Source organism: Equus asinus, chromosome 28 (assembly GCF_041296235.1).
Source record: "Equus asinus isolate D_3611 breed Donkey chromosome 28, EquAss-T2T_v2, whole genome shotgun sequence".
Taxonomy (NCBI): domain Eukaryota; kingdom Metazoa; phylum Chordata; class Mammalia; order Perissodactyla; family Equidae; genus Equus; species Equus asinus.
Window position 1 is genome coordinate 34,835,036 of NC_091817.1, and position 19,051 is coordinate 34,854,086.

The 19,051-nt window shown below is 37.1% G+C and overlaps 1 long non-coding RNA gene across 4 annotated transcripts in view; it reads left to right on the forward strand.

Annotated features, from left to right (window-relative positions):
• The window catches only part of LOC106842140 (uncharacterized), a 230,562-nt gene that overhangs the window by 84,231 nt on the left and 127,280 nt on the right, over positions 1-19,051 (forward strand). For 3 of the 4 annotated variants that reach the window (XR_011499116.1, XR_011499114.1, XR_011499115.1), the window contains one exon: positions 1,958-5,524. This is a non-coding gene — a long non-coding RNA (uncharacterized lncRNA). The remainder of the gene's footprint in view (positions 1-1,957; positions 5,525-19,051) is intronic. The other variant, XR_011499117.1, reaches the window with a different exon arrangement.

Sequence of the window (19,051 nt, forward strand, 5' to 3'; positions counted from 1 at the left end):
AAGGAGCTGATGTTCTGCTTTCTTCTTCAGTACTCATACTGTAAATAAATTTTTTTTTGTATGTGTGTGGTCTGTTTAATGCCACATTTCCCACATCTTTGTGCTTTTTGTTGGTGATTTTGCTGTTTAAAATGCCTCCAAAGTGTAATGCTGATGTGCTGTCTAGTGTTCCTAAACATAAGAAGACTGTGATGTGCCTTACAGAGAGAACACGTGTGATAGATAAGCTTCATTCAGGCATAAGTTACAGTATTGCTGGCTGTGAGTTTAGTATTAATGACTTGACAATATATGTTGAATAAGGTGTCTTTAAACAGAAACATATAAAACAAGGTTATGTATTGATTGGTTGACAAAAATGTGACTAGAATCTCGCAAGAACTTAACTCTACTTCTCTTAGGGAATATAACTACCACGAATAACGAGAATCAACTGTAATACCTTGGGTGGGTCAAAGAAATAGCTTGGGCACTTCAATGTTTCTCATCTTTTAAGCTCAAATCCTTGGAGTTTTCTGAGGAGCACTTATTTTCAAGAGCACATTGGCAAATCCTTGTCCTCAGAAAGGTGCTAGTTTTTGTGATATAATTATTCTACTTGTATGGGAAGTTGGTAGGCTGAACATTCTGCTAAGCAATTTTGGAAATCTTTGATTTCATAGATATTTGTTGTGTGAAAATTTGCTGCATTTCTCTTAAATATAATCCTAGTAAAAGAATGATTTACATACCTAAGAATTTCACCTTCTTAATTTGGCTTTATGTAGAGATTTGTTTGTTTTCAGAACTTTTAAGATTACTCCTTGTTCAGAGCCTGTCTCCTGGGGTTGGAATTAGAAACTGGTATGCAGCTTGAGAGGAAGGTTCTAGAAGGACTGTCAGAACAAATATAGGGCTTGAAAGAAAACAGGCCACAGACCGAGGAATAAAATGGTGGTGGAGGAAACAGAGACAGAGAAGTTGGTCAGAGAATCTCAAATCTCACCATGGGCTGGGACAGATGGAAGTTCAGAACGGTGAAGCTGAGACCAGTAGGGAACAACCAGCTGAGAGGATGGATGAAGGTCAGGGTACAGCTCAACAGTGGACTCTGCATCTGCTTACTTGAGGCTCACTCTTCTTGGGCCTTGGACCTGATAATAGCAGGGCAGATCTGTACCTTCCTATGTTTTAATCACGTTAACATTAGTAACCATTTTATTATGTGTCTGTTGTGAATGGAATATAAAACACAGAAATTACAGACCTTATTTTGAAGAATCAATAATCTGTTTGTGGAGGAAAAGACCAAGTGCACATGGGAAATTATAGATAGTGGGACAATACATTGATGAATAGAATATTATCTAAAATTCAATATGTAAGTGATGGGGAAAGGAAATATCAAATTGGAGAGGATCCAGGATCTTATTTTGCCAAATGTAGAGCCAGTTCCACAAATGTTTCTCTCTTCTTTTATTTCAGAAAAATAAAAAGTAGAGAATGTAAGAAAAAGCTTCATAAAGTTAATTTCAAAATACTTTTATTTATTTTTTATTTTTTTTAAAGATTTTATTTATCCTTTTTCTCCCCAAAGCCCACCGGTACATAGTTGTGTATCTTTAGCTGTAGGTCCTTCTAGCTGTGGCACTTGGGAACGCCACCTCAGCATGGCTTGATGAACCGTGCCATGTCCATGCCCAGGATCCGAACCAGTGAAAACCTGGGCTGCCGCAGCCGGAGTGTGCGAACTTAACCACTTAGCCACGGGGCCGGCCCCCCAAAATACTTTTATTTTTTAAGATTATTTCTTGTAAGAAAAGCTCACTGATATCATGCAAAAAAAAAAAATCAAAAAGCTTATCTGCTGCCAAGTCAGGAGTAGTTACTGTTGACTACTCATGCTTTGTCCAGTACTATTCAAGGGGATAAAGGTAATATTAATAAAGGATAAAAGTAGGTCTCTTTCCTTCCACAGCCAAGTCAGAGAAAATTCTGAAGAAACATCAAACACAAGATGCCAAGATAAGTGTTGCAATTTATTTTTTATTTTAAATCATAGGAGTGATGCTGCTTTAGATTTTTACTTAGTTTTCTCCCATTAAATGTAATGTTTCTTTTTTCTGCATTTGTCTTCGATATTTTTTCGGCAGTTGGACTATGCTATGTGTAGGTGTTTTTTTATTGGTTTGCTTTTTCCTTTTTCAGAAAAAGTCCTTCTTGGGGTTCTCTGGGATTCTTGGATCCATGGTTTGTTGTTTTTCATTAATTTTGGGAAATTCTTGACCATTTCTACCTTCAAATATTTCTATTTCTCTTTTCCTCCTTGGACTTCAGTTACACACATGTTAGGCCTTTTGATATTGTCCTACAGCACTATTTTAAAAAAAATTTTTAAATTTCTCATTTTCACTCATTTTTTCTTTGTGTTTCAGTTTGGATACTTTCTATTAATCCACCTTTAGATTCATTGTGTCCTGTTTGCTAATGATCCCATCAAGGAAATTCTTCATTTCTAATATTATTTTTTTTATTTATAGCATTTTTATTTGACTCTTTTTTTGTTTTTGCTAAGGAAGATTTGCCCTAGCTAACATCTGTTGTCAACCATCCTCTTTTTGTATGTGGGCTGCTGCCACAGCATGGCCACTGACAGATGAATGGTGTAGGTCCATGCCTGGGAACGAAACCTGGGCTGCTGAAGCAGAGTGTGCCAAACTTAACCACTAGGCCTCTGGGGCTGGCCCTGAATCTTTTTTATAGTTTCCATCCCTTTGTTAAAATTTCCTATCTGTTCACTGCATGTCGTCCACCTTTTCCTGTAAATCCTTTAAGACATTAATCATAGTTAAAGTCCCTCTTTGATAGTTCCACCATCTAAGTCATCTAGTGTTTGCTCCTGTTGGTTGGTTTATCATTTGACAATGGCTTGCTTTATCTTTTTTTTGGTATGTCTTGTACTTTTTATTGAGTGGTGAACATACTGTGTAGAAAAAGTGAAGAGACTGAGTTAAATAGTATTTTTGCCTGGTAATGACATGCCTCTTCTTTCATGCCACTAGTGTGGAGGTTGAATCAATCTATTCAGGAGTTGAGCTGGATTTGGGTCTTGTTATTGCTATGGTTATCTTCAGTTCACCACAGGCTTCAAATTCCCCCAGTGGTGGCTGCTGTTACATTGTGCTTAGAGTGGGACCTGGAGTACCAGAAGGTTTTTCTCAATGTTCCTGTTCTACCCTGCTTGCCTGAATCACAGAGGGATCTCCCTTCATGTTCTTGCTTTTCCCAGTGATAGGCTCTGGTTGTTTGTTAATTGGTGTTAGGCTCATGGTAGGGACAGGGGGTTCTCTATTGTGTTGGTCCAGCCTCAGTCTTAGGCAACCCCTTTGTGCCTGGGCCTTTGGGTTAGTATTTTCTCAGCATTATTTCCTCTCCTCCCCATGGCGGCCAAATTCTGCCTTGTGTCTCTGATAGGTCTCAGGTAGAAGAGAACTTCTTGTTCTCTTAGTAGAAGCTGACCTCTGCTTGGCATCACTGCAGAAACCTGGGCCCAAGATTTCCTGCCTCACTCCAGAGAGAGAGAGTTTCTGCTTTTGCCCCTTCCTCATAAGCAATGGGTCTTTGTCTGGACTCTGGGGGCATCAGGATTTGTTTTCTCCTTTAGTGCCTTAAGGCTATTGCTTTGTAGGATAAGAGAGTCCATTTCAGTGTCTGTCCCCAGCGACAGCAGATGTGCCACTGAAGGGGGCTCTCTTGGGTTTCCTGTCCTGCCCTCAATCTTTCTTGTGAGTGTGAATACCTAGTGGAGGCCCATAGAACAGAGATGGTGAGTAGAAACTTCCCTTGTGTCTGAGGCTCCTAGCTATTCCAAATGGATATGCCAGTCCACACTTACCCTTTAACAATATATTAAAATTTCTGCTGATTTATTCTTACCTGCTTAGAGAGTGACCACCTCTTTCTTCCTTGCTCTGCCAAAGGCCGAACAGTTTGTGTGTCCAGTCACCCTTTGGAAAGGCTTGTCCCTCTTTGGAATTCAGATTGGTTGAGGCATTATGATTTCAGTTCTCTGATGGGCTCAAGCATTGTTATAATTTTGTAGATCATCTGACTTTGTTGTTGTTGTTGTTAGAGTGGGAAAAATGTTCTTTTATGGCATTCAACATCATAAGTGGAAATAGAACCCTGAGTTTTTTATTTAATCTGCGGGTGTATGTATTACCATGCTAATTAAAACAAAATTTTGGGATCCACTAGAAAGCACTAGAAACCAGGAGGAGAAACATAACCATCCTTTTCTCCTTTGCATCCATAGGGTAGTTGAAACAATATTAATAGTGTTAACCTTGAACTTCCCTAAAGCTGTTTCTGAATCCTGAGTCCTAATATCTCTGAATTCTAATCAACCCCATGCCTCCTCCCTCCTCTCTCCTTCAGAGGAATTAAATGGGAGGATTGAGGCTGAGTGTCTCCTATTGCAAAGTGGGCAAATGTTCTAGAAGCTGGGTTGAGCAATGTAGGAGTTGTGGGTGACTGTAGTAGCAACTACAGCAGCAACTGTGTGTGCATGAAGGGACCATATGGAAGTAGGGAACAAAACAAGAGAAAAGGAGAAGAGATTTTTTTTTTTATATAGTGCTTGCATTGTTGCAGATCAAAATCAGGCCAGATCTTTATCAGGATCTTATTATTTTTGCATTTTGTAAAGTTTTTCTTTTTTTTTTGTGAGGAAGATTGGCCCTGAGCAAACATCTGTTACCAAACTTCCTCTTTTTGCTTGAGGAGGATTATTGCTGAGCCAACATCTGTGCCAATCTTCCTCTATTTTATGTGGTATGCTGGCACAGCATGGCTTGATGAGCCATGCTAGGTCCGCACCCGGGACCCAAACTTGTGAACCCTGGGTTGCTGAAGCAGAGCACGTGAACTTAACCACTACACCACCAGGCTGGCCCAAAGTTTTTCTTTTTTAATTATAAACACTTTTATAGTCAGCACTAAAGTTAAAATAAATAGATAGGTAATGCCACAATGGACAAAATGTATTGGAAAGTTCAAACAAATTTCTGGACCTGTATAGACAAGTTAACTTACCATGTTGTCTCTGAGGCATCTCTTTTGTTCTTCTTTAAAGCATTTATTATACATTCAGTATTCCTAAGAAGCAAGTATTCTATTGTGTTCCAGAACTAGGGTTTTGTTTATATGTGATATATGGAAAGGAGCCATCCTTGATGGTCTAGTGGTTAAGAGTCTCTTACCGCTGGGCCTGGGGTTCAGCTTCCGGTTTGGGTTTGTTTCTCGTTGGGGAACCACACCACCCTTCTGTCGGTTGTCCTACTGTAGTGGCTGTGTGTTGCTGTGATGCTGAAAGCTATGACTCCAGTATTTCATATACCAGCAGGGTCACCCATGGTGGACAGCCTTCAGTGGAGCATCCAGACTAAGAGACTAGGAAGAAGAATCTGGCCACCCACTTCCGAAAAGATTGGCTATGAAAACCCTGTGAATAGCAATGGAGTATTGTCTGACATAGTGCCGGAAGGTGAGAGAGTGGCACAAAAGACCCGGCAGGGTTCCACTCTGCTGTACCCAGGGTCAGTAGGAATTGGAATCGACTTGGTGCGTGTCCAACATATGCAAAGGACTTTACTGTATTTCTCCAAATCTAAGATGCACATTTTTTTCACATTTTAATTTCTCTGAAATTGGGATGTGTTTTACAATTGATGGTCTATCACAGCTTAATTGGCATGATCTTTTTCCTTAGTGAATAAAATAATAGTATGTTTTATAATTAATGACATCTAAGATTTGAGGAAATGTGGTATTACCTAGGTGGTGTCACAGATTAGGAAACTAATAACCATCTGACTTTTTGTTTTGTTTTTGGTAGAAATGGGTGGAACTGTCTTGACATTTTCTAGATTGATCCACCCACAGGGTGATATATGCCTGTGTTTGAGATGTTTAGGAAGCTTATATTTGAATTTAAAAGATGAACTAAATTAGGGGCTGGCCCCGTGGCCGAGTGGTTAAGTTCGCGCGCTCCGCTGCAGGTGGCCCAGTGTTTCGTTGGTTCGAATCCTGGGCGCGGACATGGCACTGCTCATCAGACCACGCTGAGGCAGCGTCCCACATGCCACAACTAGAAAGACCCACAACGAAGAATATACAACTATGTACCGGGGGGCTTTGGGGAGAAAAAGGAAAAAAATAAAATCTTTCAAAAAAAAAAAAAAAAAAGATGAACTAAATTGTATTATGGTATAAAATATAATACCTCTCTTCCTATAGATTTATAGTATTTTTATTTTCCCTTCTGCTTTTCATTTTAATCATAATCTTCTTAGAGGGTTGACCACTCTGTTTTCTTTTCCCCTATTATTTTCACAGCAACTAGCTGCCTGTATTTTATGTCCATAAAAGGATCCTGTGCTCAAGTGACCATTTGGTACTGCAATTCTCCACTTTCTTTAAAGGGGACACATGTCGAGAGGATAAGATTTTGGTGTCATCACCATTTAAATGGTGGTGGAAATCTATAGCAGGAAATACTCTTTAGTTACTTTATGAATTCAAATTTTATTTATTCTTATGATGGGATAGATTATAATTTGTTGTTTTTGCCTCATAGGAATCCAGCTGTCTTGATTACAGTGCCTGGATATCAAAGGATGACTAAGACTTACTCCCTTTTCTGAAATGAAAGACTTGTGAAATAATTAAAAAATCCCCTTAAGATACTCATAGCCACTAATAGCTTTAATTAATTAAAGGCGGAAAATCTTAGTTACACTAAATATTATGAATGACCTTGACATCAAAAAGTATGCTCAGGTGTTTAATGAATTTGTTTGTTGTCTTTGATGTTGGGTCATAAATGTTTATAGCTGGTAGCTCAGATAATTTGGGAAAGTAAATATTCTTTCTCACTATCAACATAGAATTCAGAACTGTTCTCTGCAGAGCTGTCATTTTTACATAGGAAAATACGGTGATGTAAAGAAAACTGTTTCCTTCCCTACTTGGACTTAAAACACTTTATTTCATTTGGTGGTTTCTCTTAGACACAATCTCAATCATTCTGCCTCATGTATTCACTCTTCTCTCTAGTACCGAATCAGTTCTTTGACCTATCTGTTCTGAATAGACACGTGAATAAGAGCGATAGGAGAGAATTCTGATAGAGCAAAATAAGCATGATCAAACCAGAGTTCTGACATGTGTATTGAAACAATTACCAGGAGCCATACCTGGCTCTCTCTTCAAGTCTGATAGGCTCACTCTGGGTAATCCTTATTTGAGCAGATTTTGTGTACAGAGATAGTGTACAGATAAAGTGTACAGAGGCTTCTTCTAGTGCTTTAAGGGAATACATCTAGAGCCATGTGTACTGAGTCAAAAACAAAAACAACTCAAGTTATCCATGGTATTTTAAAACAGTGTAATGAGAAGAAGTTTCAAAATGTACTCTGCAATGTAAACATAATATAAATGAAATGGTTCTGAAGGCGCAATGTGATTGACTGGACTTAGGAAGAGGTAAATGTTGGGTAAATTTTGGACTTAGATCTTGGGGAGTGTAGTTTGATTCTTGGCATTAGTGGAGTGAAAAGATATTAGAAAGCACCTTACTAGAAAATTTCAGGATATCAGTGAATCCAGTAGGCTTGGGGTTGGTTGGAGGGGTGGGATTATAAAGAAATGGTATATGGAGCACTTGTGTCACAGTTTTCAGAGACAGAGAATCTACCACAAATTCATAGAAGTACTCTTTCCTCCAGAAAAGCTGCCTTTCCCCCGACACTTAATAACTGTGAAGTGTAAATGTAATTCTTAGTGAATGTTTATATATCATCAATTATTTTTTACTTAAGAAATAAAAAATAAAAGGGAAATAAGAAAGAACTGACCCATAGAAGAGTTAGATGTGTGTAACGTGGTCTTTGGAATTAATGGGTGTTTTTAAAGGAATTTAAAAGGATAACTTCTATCAAAATATGACACCAGAAGGGTAGAAAGTATCTAAAGGCCTAAACACTATATTTCATGCAACAATTTGAATATTTCTAAAGTGTTTAAGACTGCATTGAAAATAAATTACAAACTTCTAATGGCTTCAATGGAGCTTCATTCAGAGAAGGAAAAAAAAAGGCTTTTGTATAGTATGGAAACCATCTTGAGTTCAACAAATGCCAGAAAAAATTATAATTGTAAAAATGAGATGTCAACTATCCTTATTACAGTGGCTGTGTTGTTTCCAATAACAATTTGGCGTTTTATTTAGTCTGTAACAATCTACAATTGAAATATAAAATAAAGATTTTTCTTTTATTTCCCTCTGAAGTTCTGTGCCAAGCTAAGCAGAACTGAATGAAACATCTGTGGATGATTAAAACAAGCTTTCCTATGGGGTTTTGAATAGAAAGTAAACATGGATTTTATCCATAGTCAACAGCATTTACAAATGTAAAGGGAGGAAGCTACTGAGTTTTTGAAGAATGAGCTGTTAGGGAGGAAATAGAAGTATGGAACGGCAGATGGCGATAATTATTTCCATACGGTGAAAGGCTTCTATTAAAAAAAAAATGACAGTGAGCTGCTCTGGTTGGGTGATATTTTATTGAAGCAATTTTTGTGTCTTATTGCCTATCTTTGTCTTTCTAGAATAGTCCTATCTCACGAAACTGAACAAATGTGACTAACCTGTGAGGGATTTTGTATGGGAGTCTACGTTGGTGCTCCAAGTGAGAAAACCACGTGTTAGGGGTTATCCAGCGGGTTGAGGCTTCCCACTGGACGCCTACCCATCTCCTCTACCTGAGATTTTCAGTTCTGCAGTCTTCCCTGCTTAACTGTATCTTGGGTCAGTCACAGCTTCCTAACTTCTTAAGACCACGTTGTGTAGCAGTTAAGGACCCTGGCTTTGCTGCCAGGATGCCCAGATTTGAATTCTGCTTCCCCAACTTGTTAGCTGTGTGAACTTTGGGAATTACTTTACCTTTATATACCTCAGTTTTCTCATCTGTACAATGGGGATAATTATAATGCCTGCCTTAGTATTTTACACAGCCTAATTCTACCTAATGGTAGGATTAAAAGAAATTAATATATGTAAAGCATGTCCACCAGAGTTGCCTGGACTGTACCCTAGACCTAATGAATCATAATCTCTGTACTTTCTTGATCATATACTGCTTGTTAGTAAATAATTTTTGATCATTTATTTTCACTATAGGCTTGTTCATATAGTTAGTAATGTACATGTATTGTTGTCCTAATATAGTAACTACATTTTATAAGATATACAAGATAGATGTTTTAAAAGAATGAGATAAAAGTAAATATAAAAATTTGAGCATCTTTTCCCCATATCCCACTGGGTTAGGATTCAGAGATCATTGGTTTAGAATGTATTTGCTGAGTTGAACTACCTCCAAAAAAGTAGTACTGAGTTCACCTAGCCAAAATCTTCAAGAAATGACAACAAACAGCAACAACATAGTCCCAGAGCTTTGGTTGTCAGTTCCTCTGTTTCTCATGCATGCATCTAGACCAAATGTGAAATCCTGTCCCCAGTTCCCTATGTTTTGCATTTCAACAATATTTTTGTTTACTTTTATCCCTTTGTTCTTTGTACATTTTTATATTGCCAACCAACTCATTATTTGCAGTTGTGACCTTCACAGTATTCAAGATCCTCTGTTCTTAGCCACAAATGTCTGTAGCTTTCCAAAAGATAAAATAAGCTCTTTGTTTTTAATTGTTGATAAAGGTTTCCTCACTTCCACCCTATTTCAATTTTCTTCCCAATTGGCAGCGGTTCCAGCAGCTTTCTTAGTTCTGGGTCACCAGTGACCCCACCTCAGTTATGCTGCGTCAACATGCAGAGGTGTTAATCTTCTTTTGTTCCCTCTTGCAGCCTTTCCCTAGCTTTATAATTATCCAAGGTGGTAACAGTTCTTAAGAACACACTCTGTCACCTTGAAATCAAGTGGGTTTTAGCTGAAAACTCAGGCAAGGACTTAACGATGTTGTTTCTTTCAGCTATGAATAGTGAGGGAGAATTTGAACATGACAGTCCTTGGTTGTAATGATATTTAGATGATGGATTCCCATTACCCTGCATAATGTAGGATGTTGACATTTTATTCAAACATGTAATCCTTGTCATTGAGTGTGGGAAGGAGAGAGACTGCTATCTGGAGTAGGGGCAAGACAGGATGGCACTACAGAAAAATGACATAAAGCCCAAAATAATAGCAATAATCATTTTCCACTTCTTGTCATGTCACTTTTAGAATTCACATGATGTCCTGTGGTGCTGTCTTCATGACTCTAAGTGGCTGCTGTGATTATGAGCAATGTTTAGGGCACATGTTATTATACAAATGCATTAAGTACACATTAACATCAATTATATATGGCTATTGAAACAGAGTATTTGATTTATGTCCTTAGAATCACATCTTTGTAAATAGAAGGACTTCATTGCTGAATTACCTGTTAGGTAAGCTTGCGTTTGGGTTATAATGCATATTCTTTTACACTGTTAATATGTTGAAGATAAAAATATCATTACTACCTTAATGACACCGACTTTGTTGTGAATATTCAAGAACAACGATATGATAGTAACATTGCTGTTTATCTGGAGAGATTTAAGAGGGTTTTTATTTAATTTGAATATCCCATATGTACCATACACTGATTAACAATTTATAAACAATTTGAATACAATAAAATATACACAAATGTACAGAGAATGCAATCTTTCAGACTTCTTGTAGGAACATCATAACAGCCTAGAATGAAATATCCCTACCTCCCCTCCTGAATACAAGGAGAAAGAAACATAATGTAGAGTCAAGGAGAAGGAGACACTTTACCTGAGTGATGAGAAGGAATCAACCATTGAAGATTTGTGGGGAAGGCGTTCCAGACAGAACTGACGGTAGTTGCAAAGCCCCTTGGGTAGAAATGAGATTGTGTACTGAAGGAACCGAAAGAAGACCTGTGGGGCTTGATCAGAGTGAGGAATGGGGAGAGTGTTAGGAAATGAGGATGGAGAAGTAGTCAGAAGCCTGAACATGCAAGGCCCTTTAGGCCAAAGTCAGGAATTTGGATATTATTACAATACAAAAGATAGCCATTGGAGCATTTTAAGCAGGAGAGTGACATGGTTTGACTTACTCTTTAAAAAAATCACTTTGTTGGGGCTGGCCCCGTGGCTGAGTGGTTGAGTTCGTGCGCTCCACTGCAGGCGGCCCAGTGTTTCGTTGGTTTGGATCCTGGGCGCGGACATGGCACTGCTCATCAAACCATGCTGAGGCAAGCGTCCCACGTGCCACAACTAGAAGGACCCACAACGAAGAATATACAACTATGTACTGGGGGGCTTTGGGGACAAAAAGGAAAAAAATAATAATAAAAAAAATATTTGAGAATAAATTGCACAATCATGTTCCTGTACCCCTAAATACTTCAGGATGTGTTTCCTAAGAACAAGGACATTCTCTTTAAAAAAAAAAAAAAAATCACTTTGTTATTGGGACAATTGGTAAAATTTGAATAAGGTCTTTAGATTAAATAATAAAATTATCAGTGTTAATTTCCTGATTTTGATAACTCTGCTCTGTTTATATGAGAGAAAGTTCTTGTTTTTAGGAAATACATTTTTTAGTATTTAGTGGGTAAAAGAGTCTCAAATGCTTCAGAAAAAAATTGTGTCTGGAGAGAGAAGGAGAGAATGATAAGCAAATGCGGTACATAGTACTTCTTCTTGGGAATCTGAGAGAAAGGTACACAGAGATTCTTTGTTCTATTCTTGAACTGTTCTTGCAGCTTTTCTGTAAGTCTGAAATTATTTCAAAACAAAAAGAAAAAAGAAAGAAAAACTGTACTGGCTTGTGTGAGGAATGATTTATAGGTGAGCAAATGTGGAAGCAGGGAGACCAGCAAGAGAACTATTGCAGTGGTCTAGGAGAGCAATGAAGGTGGTTTGGACTGAGGCAGTAGCAAGAAAAATAGAGAAAAGTGATCCGATTCAAGAGATACCCTGTTGACTGGACTTGCCCATATATGTGTGATATATGACCTCGAGTTTCTGGGCTATGATGCTGTTTTCTGAGATGGGAAGACTGAAGTTGTTTAGAATATAGAAAAAGTCTTTCTGATCATTTGAGGTTTTTGGTTACTGGAGTTGATGGTAATGGAATTTATAATCTGCCTGTTACAAGAGTTTATTCCTTAATCTGAAAAAATCTGAGGTTAAGTTCCTGTAAAGGTTGATTTGTTTTGCTCTGTTTTATTGGTGGGGTCTCTGTCATTGAAAGAATAGAAGATACCACTTTGTAGAGGAAGTATGTGAGTGAATCAGTGAAAGTTTATCACTACATTTGGCTAAACAACTCAGAGCTGTACCTCATTATTACTGAAGAGTCAAGAACATGATACAAGAGTAATTATACAGAAAAATTTTAAGAAAATCTATATTTAGACTCTGAAAGTAATATAGGCTGGTTGTAGTAAATTCAAACAAGATGTAAATAAATAGTACAGTGTTCCCTCTCTCTTAATTTTGTGCTCCAGGAAAAACCTCTATTAGCTGTTGAGTGTTCTCTTTCCACATATTTAGCCCAGTACACCAGTTCCCAACCACATCCACAACATAGTTTAACTTTTTTATTTTTTTGATAAAAATGGAATTGTTCTTACCTCTTCCTGTGTAATAAACTCTCCCAAAACGTAGCAGCTTAAAGCAACAAACATTTATTATCTCACACTTTCTGTGGATCAGGAATCTGGATGTTGCTTAGCTGAATCCTCTGCTTCAAGGTCTCTCGTGAGGCTGTAATTAAGGTGTTGGCTGGGGCTATGGTTTCATGTGAAGGCTCAGTGGGTGAAGGATCTTCTTCCAAGCTCACTCATGTGGTTGTAGGAAGGATTCAGTTGGTTGTGAGGCTGTTGGACTAATGCCTCAGTTACCTGTTGGCTGGAGACCTCCTTTAGTTCTTTGCCACATGGGCCTCTCTGTAGGGCAGTTCACAACATGGCAGCTGGCTTTCATTGCAGTAAGGAAGAGGAAGCCACTATCTCCTTGTAACCTAATCTCAGAAGTGATGTCCCATCACTTTTATCATATTCTGTTCATTAGAAGTGAATCAATAGGTCCAGTCCACACTCAAGAGAAGATCACACAAGCGTGTGAATATTGTGATCACTGGGGGGCTATTTGAGAGGCTGCCTACCATAGTGTATATATAGTTATGCAACTTAAGCTTTTCACTTAATGATGTGCTGTGAATATCATTCCGTGTTAGGATAAGTAGATCTAACTTAAGTACTTTTTAATTGTTGTGTAGTGTTACTCCTTTGTATGAATGTATCACAATTTATTAACAATTCCTCATGAGTTAAAATTTAAATTGTTTTTATTTTCACAGTGAATGCCACATACTTTTTTTTTGACATTAGTGTAAACATTTTTTTTAAAGACTTATTTTTTTTGGTTTTATGTTTACAACAAAATTGAGAGGAAGGTACAGAGATCCTAAATATATCCCCTGTCCCCACACGTGCATAGCCTCCCCCATTATCAATATTACTCACCAAAATGGTACTCTTTTTTTTTAATCAAGGATGAACCTACATTAACATATCATAATCACCCAAAGTCCACAGTTTACCTTAGGATTCACTCTTGGTGTTGTATATTATATGGGTTTGGGCAAAAGTCTAATGACAATATCCATGACTATAATATCATACAGAGCATTTTCATTACCCTAAAAATCCTCTATGCTCTGCCTAATCATCTCTCTCGCCACCAAGGAGTGCAATTTCTGGATTGTATGGTAAAGTATGTTTGGTTTTGTAAGAAACCACCAAACTCTTCCTAAAGTGGCTGCACCATTTTGTAATTCCCACCAGCACGGTATGAGAGTTCCTCTTGCTCCACATCCTTGCCAGCATTTGGTGATATTAGTGTTCTGGATTTTGGCCATTCTAAAAGGTGTGTATTGGTATCTCATTGTTATTTTAATTTACATTTCCCAGTTGACATATGATGTGGAGCATCTTTTCATATGCTGTTTTCCATCTGTGTATCTTTTTTGGTGACGTGTCTGTTAAAGTATTTGGCCTATTTTTAAATTAGATGGTTAATTTTCCTGTGGTTGAGTTTTTAAAAATATCTCAAATATATTTGGATAACAGTACTTTATCAAATGTGTATTTTGCAAATATTTTCTCCCAGTCTGTGATTTGTTTTCTAATTCTCTTGGTATTGTCTTTCACAGAGCAGAAGTTTGTAAGTTTAATGAAGTCTGGCATGTCCATTATTTTCTTCATGGATTGTATCTTTGGTGTTGTATCTAAAGAGGCATCACCATACCCAAGGTCATCTAGGTTTTCTCCTATGTTATTTTCTAAGACATTTTTAGTTTTGCATTTTGCATTTAGGTCTGTGATCCATTCTGAGTTAATTTTTGGAAAGAGTGTAAGGTCTGTGTCTATGCTAATTTTTCTTTTGCATGTGGATGTCCAGTTGTTCCACACCATTTATTGAGGAGACTATCTTTGCTCCATTGTGCTGCATTTCCTCCTTTGTCAAAGATCAATTGACTATATTTATGAGGGTCTATTTCTGGGCTCTCTATTCTGTTCTGTTGATCTGTTTTACTATTTTTTTTGCCAGTACTAAAATGTCTTGATTACTGTAGCTTTATAGTAAGTCTTGAAGTTGGGTAACATCAATCCTTCAACTTTGTTCTCCTTCTTCAATATTATGTTGTCTGTTATGGATCTTTTGCCTCTCCATATAAACTTTAGAATCGTTCTGTCTATATCCATAAAATAACTCGCTCGATTTTGATTGGGATTGCATTGAATCTATAGATCAAGTTGGGAAGAACTGACATCTTGACAATATTGAGTCTTCCTATCTATAAACATGGAATCTCTTTCCATTTATTTAGTCCTTCTTTTATTTTCAGTGTAAACATTTTTGTAGGATGATTCTTAGAAATGTATTACTGCACAAAAGATATGCATATTTGAAAATTTGATAGAAATCACCAAATTTCCCTCCAAAAAGATTGTACAAGTTTACAATTTTTTGAAGTATATAAGAGACTGCCCTTTCTCCACAGACTCGCCTGTGCTGGATGTTAATAGTTTAATTTTTACCAATCTGTTAAACAAAACATGTCATTTCGTTGTTTTAATTTTCATTTCTCTCACTGATAATGAAATTGCATAAATTTTCATTTGTTTATTTTCCATCTGTATATCATTTTTTCTAATTTCCTATCTGTTATTTATCTTTGTTTTTTTTTAAAGATTTTATTTTTTTTTCTTTTTCTCCCCAAAGCCCCCCGGTACATAGTTGTGTATTCTTCATTGTGGGTCCTTCTCTTTGTGGCATGTGGGACGCTGCCTCAGCATGGTTTGATGAGCAGTGCCATGTCTGCACCCAGGATTCGAACCAACGAAACACTGGGCTGCCTGCAGCAGAGCACGTGAACTTAACCACTCGGCCACGGGGCCAGCCCTGTTATTTATCTTTGAACTTGGTTCATGAAGTAGCGTATCATACCAACTTTCTTTTTTTCCTATGTCCTGGAACAGTTTACATAACAAGGCTTGTTAGAATTGAGACTCATCCTAACTAATTTATGTCAATTTCACCCTCTGGCAGGCCCATGCCCTTATTCAGCTTAATTTTTTTCCATCTGTATTAGTTTCCTATGGCTGCTGTAACAAATTAGCACACATTTAGTGGGTTAAACAATACAAATTTATTCTCTTATAGTTCTGGAGATCAGAAGTCCTATATCAAAGTGTCAGGAGGGCTTCTGGAAGCTCTCAGGGAGAATTTATTTCATTGCCTTTTCCAACTGCTAGGGGCTGCTTGCATTCCTTGGCTTTTGGCCCCTTTCTCCATCTTCAAACTCAGCACTGTAGTGTATTCAAATCTTTCTCTTCTCTCTGACTCTGACTCTCCCACCTCCCTCTTCTATGGACCCTGGTGATTACATTGGGTCCACTTAGATAATCCATGATAAACTTCCCAGTTGAAGATTCTAAATCACATCTACAAAGTCTCTTGTGTCATGTAAAGTAACATATTCACATGTTCTGATGTTTAGGACTTTGTCATCTTTGGGGTAGGGGAGAAGGCATTATTCAGCTTACATAGCATCTAAAATATGATATATTTACTTATTTATTCTATTATTGTCTGTATTTCCTCCTTTCTCCCCATCACCACTAGAATGTAAACTCCTTGAGGGCATGGATTTTTTTCTGTGTGGTTTATTGCTGACCCCCCATCATTAAGAATGGTGTCTGGTATATTAGGTGTCCAAGTGATATTTTTGAATGAATAAAAGAAAGAGTAAATAAATGAATAAAATCATCTGGGTTGATGCTTTTTTGGGTTAGATCTTAAATTATCATTTCTATTCATTTTGTGGTTATTAGTATTTTTATGTTTTATGTATTTCCTTGAGTTAATTTAGGTCATTTTTATTAGAAATCATCCATTTCATAAAGATTTTTGGTGTATTGGAACTTAATATTATTTTATTGTTAAAATTTCTTTATATTTGTGAGTATGGCTTCTTTCTCAATCCTAAAGTGTTTATTTGGGCCTTCTTTCTTATTTTCTTAGATATAGTTACCAGAGATTGCCTCCATGATCTCTGCAGAGTATTGTAGTTTGCCTCTAGATGTGTTTTAAATTGGAAGCCTTCCCCTCAGGCCAAAGCTTTTAAGATAAGCAAATAGGCCTCATCCATGGAAAGATTAGGTGTTTCTGTCTGCTGCCTCTGCTCTGAGCTCTGAGGGGTTAGCTATGGTGAGTCTGTGTGAGCCTTTTAAGAACTGTCTCTTAGTTTGTTATAGCCTTGTGGCTCTGGTGGCTGCAAATCCTGTTGGCTTTCAAAGCTGGATGTTTTGGGGGTCCATCTCTCAGGTGGAAGTCTTAAAAGTTGGGGCAACAGATGTGGGGTCCAAACCCTTTGCTCCTTAGGGAGAAGTTGGGAGTTGTGAATTCCCTCCTGGTTGTATGTCGCCATGCTGAGGGTGGGTTTTTGGTAAGATTGTGTCTCAGCCTCTCCTCTCTGTTTAAGCATGGATTTTTTTCTCATTTGCCTGATGTTTAGGAGTCACTCAGCTAGTTTCTGGATTTCTTTCAGAGGGAATTTTTCCATCTGTAGCTGTAGATTTGGTGTGTCTGTGGGAGGAGCTGAGTTCAGGAGCCTCCTATGTCCCCATCTTGAACCTGAATCCTGTCAGTTGTATCTTTTCAAAAATCCAGCTCTTAATTTCACTGATCTTTTGTTTTTCTGGTCTCTAATTCATTTATTTTTGTTCTGACCTTTGTTATTTCCTTCTTTCTGCTAACTTTGCGCTTAGTTTGTTCTTTTTCTAGTTCCTTGAGGTGTAAGTTAGGTTATTTGAGATCTTTCTTGGTTCTTAATGTAGGCGTTTATTGTTATAAACTTCCCTCTTGGAACTGCTTTTGCTGTATCCCATAGGTTTTGTGTTCCTATTTTCATTTTGTTAGCCTTTTGATTTCTTCTTTTACCCATTGGTTGTTCAAGAGTGTGTTGTTTAATCTCCACATATTTGTGAATTTTCCAGCTTTACTTTTCTTATTCTAGTTTCCTACCATTGTGGTCAGAAAAGAAACTTGGTGTGATGTTAATCTTCTTCAATTTGCTGAGATGTATTTTGTGGCTTAACGTATGATCTATCTTGGAGAATGTACTGTGTGCACTTAAGAGGAATGTGTTTTCTGTTGCTGTTGGATAACATGTTCTGTATATTATTTTTAGTTCCATTTGGTCTAAAATACAGTTCAAGTTCAACCTTTCCTTGTTGATTTTCTTTCAATCCATGGTTGAAAGTAAAGTATTGAAATTTCTCACTATTACTGTATTATCTATTTCTTCCTCTAAATCTGTTAGTATTTGCTTAATATATTTAGGTTCTCCAATGTTGGGTGCATATATATTTATAATTGCTGTATCTTCTTGATGAATTAACACCTTTATCATTATATAATGGCCTTCTTCGTCTCTTGTTATTATTTTTGCCTTAAAATATATTTTGTCTTAAGTAAGTATAGCTACCTGTTCTTTCTTTTGGTTTCCACTTGCATGGAATATCTTTTTCTGTCCCTTCACTTTGAGTCTATGTGTATACTTAAAACTGAAGTGAGTCTCTTGTAGGCAGCATGTAATTGGGTCTTGTTTTTCAATCCATCCAGCCACTCTATGCCATTTGATTGGATAATTTAATCCTTGTACATTTAGAGTGATTATTGATAGGTCAGGCCTTAATAATGCAGTCTTATTAATTGTTTTCTGGCTGTTTTGTAGTTCCCTTTTTTGTTTATTCCTCTCTTGCACTTTCCTTTGTGAATTGATGGTTTTCTGTAGTGGTTTGCTTTCATTCTCTTCTGTTTATCTTTCGTGAATCTTCTGTAGTTTTTTGCTTGGTGGTTACCATGAGGCTTACATAAAACATCTCATAGGTATACAATCTATTTTATGTTGATAACGACTGACTTTGATTGCATGTAAAAACTACCTTTTTACTCCCTTCTTTTATGTTTTTGATGTCACAATTTACCTATTTTTATATTGTGTTCATTAACAAATTATTGTAGCTATAGTTATTTTTAATGCTCGTCCTTTAACATTTATACTAGAATTAAGTAGTTAACATAACACCATATTACATTATTAAAGTATTCTGAATTTGACTATATACTTACCTTTACCAATGTGTTGTATATTTTCATGATACTAATTAGTGTCTTTTTATTTCAGCTTGAAGAACTCCTTTCAGCACTTTTTTATAGGGCAAGTCTAATGATTATGAATTCTCTCCGCTTTTGTTTGTCTGGGAAAATCTTTATTTTTCCTTCATTTCTGAAGGATAGCTTTGCTGGATAGCATATTGCTGAATGACATTTTTTTTCTTTCAACACTTTGAATATATCATCCTACTCTCTCCTGGCCTGTAAGATTTTTGCTGAGAAATCCATTGATTTTCT